Source organism: Oncorhynchus kisutch, linkage group LG13 (genome assembly GCF_002021735.2).
Source record: "Oncorhynchus kisutch isolate 150728-3 linkage group LG13, Okis_V2, whole genome shotgun sequence".
Classification (NCBI taxonomy): Eukaryota; Metazoa; Chordata; class Actinopteri; order Salmoniformes; family Salmonidae; genus Oncorhynchus; species Oncorhynchus kisutch.
Genome location: NC_034186.2, coordinates 18,072,288 through 18,085,860, shown reverse-complemented (window position 1 = coordinate 18,085,860; position 13,573 = coordinate 18,072,288). Strand labels below are relative to the sequence as shown.

At 45.3% G+C, this 13,573-nt stretch overlaps 1 protein-coding gene across 1 annotated transcript in view; it reads left to right on the top strand.

Moving 5' to 3' along the window:
- Window positions 1-13,573, top strand: part of adcy1a (adenylate cyclase 1a) — a 306,215-nt gene that overhangs the window by 257,019 nt on the left and 35,623 nt on the right. The gene's annotated exons all lie outside the window — the stretch shown is intronic.

Here is a 13,573-nt window from a genome sequence, read left to right as displayed (position 1 = left end):
CAAAATTTGTTTTATTTTATTATATACAGGTATTCGGAGTGGACTTCTAGTCCGAGTCAAGAGGCTTGCACACCATCCACCGCTTCCGAGTATATTACTCTCAAATGTTCTGTCCCTGGACAATAAAGTAGACAAGCTCAGGGCGAGGATCTCCTTCCAGAAAGACATCAGGGACTGTAACATACTCTGTTTCACGGAATCATGGTTCTCTCTGGATATACTGTCCCCGTCCATACAGCCAGATGGGTTCTCAGTAAAGACAGGAATAAAGAACTCCCGGAAGAAGAAAGGTGGATGAAGAAAGGTATGTTTCATGATGAACTTTTCATTTTGTGATTGTTTATCACATCTTCTCCTGCTCCTCCCTTCCGGTGTACGATGTTGCCAGAATACTAAACACAGGTCCTGGGATTCATCATTACACACACCTGGACTTCATTCCCTTCATTATTTCCTCCCCTTCATATGTCACTCACTTATGTTTTTTCACAAGTTGGTATTGTTCTTGTGTACCGGCGCCTAGCCTTATGGTATTGACTTGTTACTGGTTTTGTTGTTTTATTAAATGTTTCACCTGCACCTGCTTCCCGACTCACAGCTCCGTTATTGCAGAATAACAACTCAAACTATGGAAGCAATAGGAAAGTCGGAAATCTCTCAGACGGTCGACGAACAAAGGTACCTTCGAAGTCAAAACCATGATCAGCTGGCTCAACTGGCGACGTCCATGGAAGAGGTTCTCCATAGTCTGCAGCATCTCGAACACCCCTGAGAAACGTTGCAGTCCAGAATCGGAGGATACTCTAGAGTCTACCCAACGAATCGGAGTCTATCCAACGAGCCAGTGCAACGGCCCATTCAGCAAATCGCTCAGGTCAGCGATGCCCGACTATCCCACCCGGATAAATACGATGGTACACCATTCAAATGCCGTGCCTTCCTCCTTCAGTGCTCCCTCTATTTTTCACACCAGTTGTGAGCCCCCACCACCAAGAGGTCTAAGGTTGCCAGGGTTATTTCTCTAATGACCGGGTGGGCATTGGAATGGGCTACAGCCTTCTGGGAGAGAGGAGAGGAGAAGCTAGATTCTTATGAGGGGCTCATGGCTCTTTTTAAATACATTTTTGATCATCCTACGGAGGGCAGAAAGGGAGGTGAGCGTCTTATTCTGTAACGTGTGCGCTGGGAGTCGGGAAGCAAGTTCAGGAAGTGAATCATTTAATCAATAAACGAAACATAATACAAAACAAGAAACACAAACAATGCACAGACATGAAACAGAAACTTCAGGACTTCAGGTGAGTGTCATTAGGCGCTGATGCTCGTGACAGGTGCACACAATAAACAGCAGCTTGGTGACCTAGAGGCCGGAGAGGGAGCACACGTGACAGTATCCCCTCCCCGAAGTGCGGCTTCTGCCACAGGACTCCGACCAAAATGATGGTCCCGGGGAGCGGACCAGTCACCTCTGCTGAGCCACGGGAACCTGTCGATCCGGCTCAGGTGCGAGAGCATGGCAACCTAGAGTGCCGGAGAGAGGAATACGTGTGGAGCGACGCACACGTGAGACTCCAGCGCGCCGTCCATCATCAGAAGGAACAGGCAGACCGCCATTGCAGTGAGACCCCTGTGTTCCATCCTGGGGACCGTGTCTGGCTTAATGAGGTGACATACAGGTTACAACTACGCAGTCACTATTGCATCTCACTCGCTTTTCATGTTTCCCTTCTCATGCCGGTGGTTCCTGGTCCCCTTGCTGAGTCTGTCCCCCATGACACACTCCCACCGACCCTGGACATTGAGGAGGGTCCGGCGTAGGCTGTCAGATCTCTACTGGACTCCCGACATCGTGGGGGTCTGCTCCAGTATCTGGTGGACTGGGAGTGGTATGGCCCAGAGGAGCAGTGTTGGGTTCTGGTGGAGGACATTCTGGACCCCAACATCATCCGTGATGTTCACCTTCGCAGCCCGGACCGACCTGCTCCTCGCTCTCGGGGTCGTCCCTCTGGTTGGCGTCGTCCTGTGGCTGGAGCCGTTGCCAAAATACTAACTACCGGTCCTGGGATTCATCATTACGCACACCTGGCACTCATCATTACACTCACCTGTTAATCAATATGATTCACACCTGGACTTCATTCCCTTCAATATTGCCTCCCCTTTATATACCACTAACTTATGTCTTCTCACCAGTTGGTATTGTTCTTGTATTCCGGCGTGTAGCCTTATGGTATTGACTTGTTACTGGTTTTGTTGTTTTATTAAATATTTCACCTGCACCTGCTTCCCGACTCACAGCTCCGTTATTACATTGGGATAACTTACAGGAACTCAAGTCCTTTTGTTCCACCGACCTAGAATACCTCACAATCAAATGCCAATCGTATTATGTCCCAAGAGAATTCTCTTTGGTTAGAGTCACAGCCTTATATATTCCCCCTCAAGCCGATACCACGACAGCCCTCAAGGAACTACACTGGACTTTGTGAAAACTGGTAACCACATATCCCGAGGATGCATTTATTGTAGCCGGGAACTTTAACAAACCAAATTTGAGGAAAACACTACCGAAGTTCCATCAACACATTGCCTGTAGTACTCGCGCTTCAAAAACTCTCAACCATTGTTACTCTCCCTTCTGGGATGGTTACAAGGCCCTCCCTCACCCTCCTTTCGGCAAATCAGATCACAACTCCATTTTGCTCCAAGCAGGAAATACCCGTGCTAAGGTCTATTCAACTCTGTTCTGACGCATTGGAATCCCATGCTTCAAGACTGTTTTGATCATGTGGACTGGGATATATTCTGGGTTGCCTTTGAGAATAACATTGACGTATACACTGACACAGTGACTGCGTTCATCAGGAATTGTATAGTGGATGTTGTTCCCACTGTGACTATTAAAACCTAACCAAAAACCGTTGATATGTGGCAAACAGTGCAGTTCTGCCCTCCGTAAAACAATCAAAAAGGCCAAACGTCAGTAGAAAGACATAGTGGAGTCGCAATTCAATGGCTCAGACATGTGACATATGTGGCAGGGACTCCAGACAATCACGTATTACAAAGGAAAACCAGCCATGTCTTGCTCCCGAACAAGCTAAACACCTTCTTCGCCCGCTTTGAGGATAACATAGCGCCACTGATGTGGCCCGCTCCCAAAGACTGTGGGCTCTCGTTCTTCATGGCCGATTTGACTAAGACATTTAAGTGTGTTAACCCTCACAAGGCTGCCTGCCCAGATGGCATCCCTTGCCGCATTTTCAGACCATGCGCAGTCCAGCTGGCTGGAGTGTTTATGGACATATTCAATCTCTCCCTATTTCAGTCTGCTGTCCCCACATGCTTCAAGATGTCCACCATTGTTCCTATACCCAAGAAAGCAAAGGTAACTGAACTAAATAACTATCGACACCATAGCACTCACTTCTGTCATCATGAAGTGCTTTCATAGACTTGTTAAGGATTATGTCACTTCCACGTTACCTGACACCCTAGACCCACTTAAATTTTCATACCATCCCAATAGATCCACAGACGATGCAATTGACATCACACTGCCTTATCCCATCTGGACAATACCTATGTAAGAATGCTGTTCATTTTCTACAACTCCACATGGCCACGCATGCCTCCAAATCAATCATGAATTTTCTAGATGTCACAACAGTAGTAGGCCTGATTACCAACAATGACGAGACATATCACTGATAATCTGAAATGGTCCACCCACACAGACAGTGTGGTGAAGGGGGACCCTCACAAACCTTTACAGATACACCATTGAAAGCATCCTGTCGGTCTGTATCACAGTCTGGTACGGCAACTGCACCACCACAACCGCAGAGCTCTCCAGATGGTGGTGCAGTCTGCCTAATGCATCACCTGGGATACACTGCCTGCCCTCCAGGACACACTTGATGCCACAGGAAGGCCAAAAAGATCATCAAGGACATCAACCACCCGAGCCACGGCCTGTTCACCCAGCTATAATCCAGATGTTTACGTCAGTACAGGTGCATCAAAGCTGGGACCGAAAGACTGAAAATTATATCTTAAGGCAATCAGACTGTTAAATAGCCATCACTAGCCAGCCTCCACCCAGTACCCTGCCCTGAATTTAGTCATTGTCACTAGCTGGCTGCCAGCCGGTTACTCAACAAGGTAATTTAGAGGGTGCTGCCCTATGTACATAGATATGGAATCACTGGTCACTTTAATCATGTTTACATACTGTTTTACACATTTCATATGTATATGCTGTACTCTACTGTATTCTAGTTTATCTCACTCCGACGTTGCCCATTCTAATATTTAGTATTTATTCATTCCATGATTTTACTTTTAGACTTGTGTTTATTGTTATGAATTGTTACAGTTGAAGTTGGAAGTTTACATACACCTTCGTTTTTCACAATTCCTGACATTTAATCCTAGTAAGAATTCTCTGTCATAGGTCAGGTATCACCACTTCATTTTAAGAATGTGAAATTTCAGAATAATATTACAGAGAATGATTTATTTCAACTTTTATTTATTTTATCACATTCCCAGTGGGTCAGAAGTTTACATACACTCAATTAGTATTTGGTAGCATTGCCTTTAAATTATTTAACTTGGGTCAAATGTTTCGGGTAGCCTTCCACACAATAAGTTGGGTGAATTTTGGCCCATTCCTACTGACAGAGCTGGTGTAACTGAGTCAGGTTTGTAGGCCTCCTTACTCGCACACTCTTTTTCAGTTCTGCCCACACATTTTCTATGGGATTGAGGTCAGGACTTTGTGATGGCAACTCCAATACCTTGAATTTGGAAGTATGCTTGGGGTCATTGTCCATTTGGAAGACCCATTTGCAACCAAACTTCCTGACTGTTGTCTTGAGATGTTGCTTCAATATATCCACATAATTTTCCTCCCTCATGATGCCATCTATTTTGTGAAGTGCACCCGTCCCTCCTGCAGCAAACACCCCCACAACATGATGCGGCCACCCTGTGCTTCACGGTTGGGATGGTGTTCTTCGGCTTGAAACCCTCCCCCTTTTTCCTCCAAACATAACGATGGTCATTATAGCCAAATAGTTATATTTTTGTTTCATCAGATCAGAGAACATTTCTCCAAAAAGTACGATCTTTGTCCCCATGTCCCCACGCACGCACGCACACACACCCACACACACACACACACACAGACAGACAGACAGACAGACAGACAGACAGACAGACAGACAGACAGACAGACAGACAGACAGACAGACAGACAGACAGACAGACAGACAGACAGACAGACAGACAGACAGACAGACAGACAGACAGACAGACAGACAGACAGACAGACAGACAGACACCACTTACCAGACTTAATATTATGCTAAATACTTCACTATTTAAACATTTGCCTAGCAACTCCCCCTTCCCCAAAACAAGTGTACATTTCGGACTATGAATTGTGCCTTCATGTATTATGCTGATGCTAAAATGTTTATTATATTCCACTGAGTCATTTACTTTATGTTCATATTCTTATATTTGATCATTTCTTATTGTTGCTTGTCGAGAAGGAACCTGCAAGTACGCATTTCATTGGACTGTGTATACCATGTGTATCCTGTACACATGACTAATAAAACTTGAATCTTGATAAAGGTTTGGAATCTCATGGAAGCTCTGCTACAGGTTTATCATGGAAGCTCTGCTACAGGTTTATCATGGATGCTCTGCTACAGGTTTATCATGGAAGCTCTGCTACAGGTTTATCATGGATGCTCTGCTACAGGTTTATCATGGAAGCTCTGCTACAGGTTTATCATGGATGCTCTGCTACAGGTTTATCATGGATGCTCTGCTACAGGTTTATCATGGAAGCTCTGCTACAGGTTTATCATGGATGCTCTGCTACAGGTTTATCATGGATGCTCTGCTACAGGTTTATCATGGAAGCTATGCTACAGGTTTATCATGGAAGCTCTGCTACAGGTTTATCATGGATGCTCTGCTACAGGTTTATCATGGATGCTCTGCTACAGGTTTATCATGGATGCTCTGCTACAGGTTTATCATGGATGCTCTGCTACAGGTTTATCATGGATGCTCTGCTACAGGTTTATCATGGATGCTCTGCTACAGGTTTATCATGGATGCTCTGCTACAGGTTTATCATGGAAGCTCTGCTACAGGTTTATCATGGATGCTCTGCTACAGGTTTATCATGGATGCTCTGCTACAGGTTTATCATGGAAGCTCTGCTACAGGTTTATCATGGAAGCTCTGCTACAGGTTTATCATGGATGCTCTGCTACAGGTTTATCATGGATGCTCTGCTACAGGTTTATCATGGATGCTCTGCTACAGGTTTATCATGGATGCTCTGCTACAGGTTTATCATGGATGCTCTGCTACAGGTTTATCATGGATGCTCTGCTACAGGTTTATCATGGATGCTCTGCTACAGGTTTATCATGGATGCTCTGCTACAGGTTTATCATGGATGCTCTGCTACAGGTTTATCATGGATGCTCTGCTACAGGTTTATCATGGATGCTCTGCTACAGGTTTATCATGGATGCTCTGCTACAGGTTTATCATGGATGCTCTGCTACAGGTTTATCATGGATGCTCTGCTACAGGTTTATCATGGAAGCTCTGCTATAGGTTTATCATGGAAGCCCTGCAACAGGAAGACATATCATGGAAGCCCTGTTACAGGTTTATCAAGGAAGCCCTGTTACATGTTTATCAAGGAAGCCCTGTTACAGGTTTATCAAGGAAGCCCTGTTACAGGTTTATCAAGGAAGCCCTGTTACAGGTTTATCATGGAAGCCCTGTTACAGGTTTATAATGGAATCCCTGTTACAGGTTTATCATGGATGCTCTGCTACAGGTTTATCATGGATGCTCTGCTACAGGTTTATCATGGATGCTCTCCTACAGGTTTATCATGGATGCTCTGCTACAGGTTTATCATGGATGCTCTGTTACAGGTTTATCATGGAAGCTCTGCTACAGGTTTATCATGGATGCTATGCTACAGTTTTATCATGGATGCTACAGGTTTATCATGGAAGCTCTGCTACAGGTTTATCATGGATGCTCTGCTACAGGTTTATCATGGAAGCTCTTCTATAGGTTTATCATGGAAGCCCTGCAACAGGAAGACATATCATGGAAGCCCTGTTAAATCAAATCAAATCAAATCAAATGTTATCTGTCACATACACATGGTTAGCAGATGTTAATGCGAGTGTAGCGAAATGCTTGTGCTTCTAGTTCCGACAATGCAGTAATAACCAACAAGTAATCTAACTAACAATTCCAAAACTACTGTCTTATACACAGTGTAAGGGGATAAAGAATATGTACATAAGGATATATGAATGAGTGATGGTACAGAGCAGCATAGGCAAGATACAGTAGATGATATCGAGTACAGTATATACATATGAGATGAGTATGTAAACCAAGTGGCATAGTTAAAGTGGCTAGTGATACATGTATTACATAAGGATGCAGTCGATGATATAGAGTACAGTATATACGTATGCATATGAGATGAATAATGTAGGGTAAGTAACACTATATAAGGTAGCATTGTTTAAAGTGGCTAGTGATATATTTACATAATTTCCCATCAATTCCCATTATTAAAGTGGCTGGAGTTGAGTCAGTGTCATTGTCAGTGTGTTGGCAGCAGCCACTCAATGTTAGTGGTGGCTGTTTAACAGTCTGATGGCCTTGAGATAGAAGCTGTTTTTCAGTCTCTCGGTCCCAGCTTTGATGCACCTGTACTGACCTCGCCTTCTGGATGATAGCGGGGTGAACAGGCAGTGGCTCGGGTGGTTGATGTCCTTGATGATCTTTATGGCCTTCCTGTAACATCGGGTGGTGTAGGTGTCCTGGAGGGCAGGTAGTTTGCCCCCGGTGATGCGTTGTGCAGACCTCACTACCCTCTGGAGAGCCTTACGGTTGAGGGCGGAGCAGTTGCCGTACCAGGCGGTGATACAGCCCGCCAGGATGCTCTCGATTGTGCATCTGTAGAAGTTTGTGAGTGCTTTTGGTGACAAGCCGAATTTCTTCAGCCTCCTGAGGTTGAAGAGGCGCTGCTGCGCCTTCTTCACGATGCTGTCTGTGTGAGTGGACCAATTCAGTTTGTCTGTGATGTGTATGCCGAGGAACTTAAAACTTGCTACCCTCTCCACTACTGTTCCATCGATGTGGATAGGGGGGTGTTCCCTCTGCTGTTTCCTGAAGTCCACAATCATCTCCTTAGTTTTGTTGACGTTGAGTGTGAGGTTATTTTCCTGACACCACACTCCGAGGGCCCTCACCTCCTTCCTGTAGGCCGTCTCGTCGTTGTTGGTAATCAAGCCTACCACTGTTGTGTCGTCCGCAAACTTGATGATTGAGTTGGAGGCGTGCGTGGCCACGCAGTCGTGGGTGAACAGGGAGTACAGGAGAGGGCTCAGAACGCACCCTTGTGGGGCCCCAGTGTTGAGGATCAGCGGGGAGGAGATGTTGTTGCCTACCCTCACCACCTGGGGGCGGCCCGTCAGGAAGTCCAGTACCCAGTTGCACAGGGCGGGGTCGAGACCCAGGGTCTCGAGCTTGATGACGAGCTTGGAGGGTACTATGGTGTTGAATGCCGAGCTGTAGTCGATGAACAGCATTCTCACATAGGTATTCCTCTTTTTCAGATGGGTTAGGGCAGTGTGCAGTGTGGTTGAGATTGCATCGTCTGTGGACCTATTTGGGCGGTAAGCAAATTGGAGTGGGTCTAGGGTGTCAGGTAGGGTGGAGGTGATATGGTCCTTGACTAGTCTCTCAAAGCACTTCATGATGACGGATGTGAGTGCTACGGGGCGGTAGTCGTTTAGCTCAGTTACCTTAGCTTTCTTGGGAACAGGAAAACCTGTTACAGGTTTATCAAGGAAGCCCTGTTACAGGTTTATCATGGAAGCCCTGTTACAGGTTTATAATGGAAGCCCTGTTACAGGTTTATAATGGAAGCCCTGTTACAGGTTTATCAAGGAAGCCCTGTTACAGGTTTATCATGGAAGCCCTGTTACAGGTTTATAATGGAAGCCCTGTTACAGGTTTATCATGGAAGCTCTGTTACAGGTTTATCATGGAAGCACTGTTACAGGTTTATCAAGGAAGCCCTGTTACAGGTTTATCATGGAAGCCCTGTTAAAGGTTTATCAAGGAAGCCCTGTTACAGGTTTATCAAGGAAGCCCTGTTACAGGTTTATAAAGGAAGCCCTGTTACAGGTTTATAAAGGAAGCCCTGTTACAGGTTTATCATGGAAGCCCTGTTACAGGTTTATCATGGAAGCCCTGTTACAGGTTTATCAAGGAAGCCCTGTTACAGGTTTATAATGGAATCCCTGTTACAGGTTTATCATGGAAGCCCTGTTACAGGTTTATCATGGAAGCACTGTTACAGGTTTATCAAGGAAGCCCTGTTACAGGTTTATCATGGAAGCCCTGTTACAGGTTTATCAAGGAAGCCCTGTTACAGGTTTATCAAGGAAGCCCTGTTACAGGTTTATAAAGGAAGCCCTGTTACAGGTTTATAAAGGAAGCCCTGTTACAGGTTTATCAAGGAAGCCCTGTTACAGGTTTATCAAGGAAGCCCTGTTACAGGTTTATAAAGGAAGCTCTGTTACAGGTTTATCAAGGAAGCCCTGTTACAGGTTTATCATGGAAGCCCTCTTATAGGTTTATAAAGGAAGCCCTGTTACAGGTTTATCAAGGAAGCCCTGTTACAGGTTTATCATGGAAGCCCTGTTACAGGTTTATCAAGGAAGCCCTGTTACAGGTTTATCAAGGAAGCCCTGTTACAGGTTTATAAAGGAAGCCCTGTTACAGGTTTATAAAGGAAGCCCTGTTACAGGTTTATCAAGGAAGCCCTGTTACAGGTTTATCAAGGAAGCCCTGTTACAGGTTTATAAAGGAAGCTCTGTTACAGGTTTATCAAGGAAGCCCTGTTACAGGTTTATCAAGGAAGCCCTCTTATAGGTTTATAAAGGAAGCCCTGTTACAGGTTTATCATGGAAGCCCTGTTACAGGTTTATCATGGAAGCTCTGCTACAGGTTTATCATGGAAGCTCTGCTACAGGTTTATCATGGATGCTCTGCTACAGGTTTATCATGGATGCTCTGCTACAGGTTTATCATGGATGCTCTGCTACAGGTTTATCATGGATGCTCTGCTACAGGTTTATCATGGATGCTCTGCTACAGGTTTATCATGGATGCTCTGCTACAGGTTTATCATGGATGCTCTGCTACAGGTTTATCATGGATGCTCTGCTACAGGTTTATCATGGATGCTCTGCTACAGGTTTATCATGGATGCTCTGCTACAGGTTTATCATGGATGCTCTGCTACAGGTTTATCATGGATGCTCTGCTACAGGTTTATCATGGATGCTCTGCTACAGGTTTATCATGGATGCTCTGCTACAGGTTTATCATGGAAGCTCTGCTATAGGTTTATCATGGAAGCCCTGCAACAGGAAGACATATCATGGAAGCCCTGTTACAGGTTTATCAAGGAAGCCCTGTTACATGTTTATCAAGGAAGCCCTGTTACAGGTTTATCAAGCAAGCCCTGTTACAGGTTTATCAAGGAAGCCCTGTTACAGGTTTATCATGGAAGCCCTGTTACAGGTTTATAATGGAATCCCTGTTACAGGTTTATCATGGATGCTCTGCTACAGGTTTATCATGGATGCTCTGCTACAGGTTTATCATGGATGCTCTCCTACAGGTTTATCATGGATGCTCTGCTACAGGTTTATCATGGATGCTCTGTTACAGGTTTATCATGGAAGCTCTGCTACAGGTTTATCATGGATGCTATGCTACAGTTTTATCATGGATGCTACAGGTTTATCATGGAAGCTCTGCTACAGGTTTATCATGGATGCTCTGCTACAGGTTTATCATGGAAGCTCTTCTATAGGTTTATCATGGAAGCCCTGCAACAGGAAGACATATCATGGAAGCCCTGTTAAATCAAATCAAATCAAATCAAATTTTATCTGTCACATACACATGGTTAGCAGATGTTAATGCGAGTGTAGCGAAATGCTTGTGCTTCTAGTTCCGACAATGCAGTAATAACCAACAAGTAATCTAACTAACAATTCCAAAACTACTGTCTTATACACAGTGTAAGGGGATAAAGAATATGTACATAAGGATATATGAATGAGTGATGGTACAGAGCAGCATAGGCAAGATACAGTAGATGATATCGAGTACAGTATATACATATGAGATGAGTATGTAAACAAAGTGGCATAGTTAAAGTGGCTAGTGATACATGTATTACATAAGGATGCAGTCGATGATATAGAGTACAGTATATACGTATGCATATGAGATGAATAATGTAGGGTAAGTAACACTATATAAGGTAGCATTGTTTAAAGTGGCTAGTGATATATTTACATAATTTCCCATCAATTCCCATTATTAAAGTGGCTGGAGTTGAGTCAGTGTCATTGTCAGTGTGTTGGCAGCAGCCACTCAATGTTAGTGGTGGCTGTTTAACAGTCTGATGGCCTTGAGATAGAAGCTGTTTTTCAGTCTCTCGGTCCCAGCTTTGATGCACCTGTACTGACCTCGCCTTCTGGATGATAGCGGGGTGAACAGGCAGTGGCTCGGGTGGTTGATGTCCTTGATGATCTTTATGGCCTTCCTGTAACATCGGGTGGTGTAGGTGTCCTGGAGGGCAGGTAGTTTGCCCCCGGTGATGCGTTGTGCAGACCTCACTACCCTCTGGAGAGCCTTACGGTTGAGGGCGGAGCAGTTGCCGTACCAGGCGGTGATACAGCCCGCCAGGATGCTCTCGATTGTGCATCTGTAGAAGTTTGTGAGTGCTTTTGGTGACAAGCCGAATTTCTTCAGCCTCCTGAGGTTGAAGAGGCGCTGCTGCGCCTTCTTCACGATGCTGTCTGTGTGAGTGGACCAATTCAGTTTGTCTGTGATGTGTATGCCGAGGAACTTAAAACTTGCTACCCTCTCCACTACTGTTCCATCGATGTGGATAGGGGGGTGTTCCCTCTGCTGTTTCCTGAAGTCCACAATCATCTCCTTAGTTTTGTTGACGTTGAGTGTGAGGTTATTTTCCTGACACCACACTCCGAGGGCCCTCACCTCCTCCCTGTAGGCCGTCTCGTCGTTGTTGGTAATCAAGCCTACCACTGTTGTGTCGTCCGCAAACTTGATGATTGAGTTGGAGGCGTGCGTGGCCACGCAGTCGTGGGTGAACAGGGAGTACAGGAGAGGGCTCAGAACGCACCCTTGTGGGGCCCCAGTGTTGAGGATCAGCGGGGAGGAGATGTTGTTGCCTACCCTCACCACCTGGGGGCGGCCCGTCAGGAAGTCCAGTACCCAGTTGCACAGGGCGGGGTCGAGACCCAGGGTCTCGAGCTTGATGACGAGCTTGGAGGGTACTATGGTGTTGAATGCCGAGCTGTAGTCGATGAACAGCATTCTCACATAGGTATTCCTCTTTTTCAGATGGGTTAGGGCAGTGTGCAGTGTGGTTGAGATTGCATCGTCTGTGGACCTATTTGGGCGGTAAGCAAATTGGAGTGGGTCTAGGGTGTCAGGTAGGGTGGAGGTGATATGGTCCTTGACTAGTCTCTCAAAGCACTTCATGATGACGGATGTGAGTGCTACGGGGCGGTAGTCGTTTAGCTCAGTTACCTTAGCTTTCTTGGGAACAGGAAAACCTGTTACAGGTTTATCAAGGAAGCCCTGTTACAGGTTTATCATGGAAGCCCTGTTACAGGTTTATAATGGAAGCCCTGTTACAGGTTTATAATGGAAGCCCTGTTACAGGTTTATCAAGGAAGCCCTGTTACAGGTTTATCAAGGAAGCCCTGTTACAGGTTTATCATGGAAGCCCTGTTACAGGTTTATAATGGAAGCCCTGTTACAGGTTTATCATGGAAGCTCTGTTACAGGTTTATCATGGAAGCACTGTTACAGGTTTATCAAGGAAGCCCTGTTACAGGTTTATCATGGAAGCCCTGTTAAAGGTTTATCAAGGAAGCCCTGTTACAGGTTTATCAAGGAAGCCCTGTTACAGGTTTATAAAGGAAGCCCTGTTACAGGTTTATAAAGGAAGCCCTGTTACAGGTTTATCATGGAAGCCCTGTTACAGGTTTATCATGGAAGCCCTGTTACAGGTTTATCAAGGAAGCCCTGTTACAGGTTTATAATGGAATCCCTGTTACAGGTTTATCATGGAAGCCCTGTTACAGGTTTATCATGGAAGCACTGTTACAGGTTTATCAAGGAAGCCCTGTTACAGGTTTATCATGGAAGCCCTGTTACAGGTTTATCAAGGAAGCCCTGTTACAGGTTTATCAAGGAAGCCCTGTTACAGGTTTATAAAGGAAGCCCTGTTACAGGTTTATAAAGGAAGCCCTGTTACAGGTTTATCAAGGAAGCCCTGTTACAGGTTTATCAAGGAAGCCCTGTTACAGGTTTATAAAGGAAGCTCTGTTACAGGTTTATCAAGGAAGCCCTGTTACAGGTTTATCATGGAAGCCCTCTT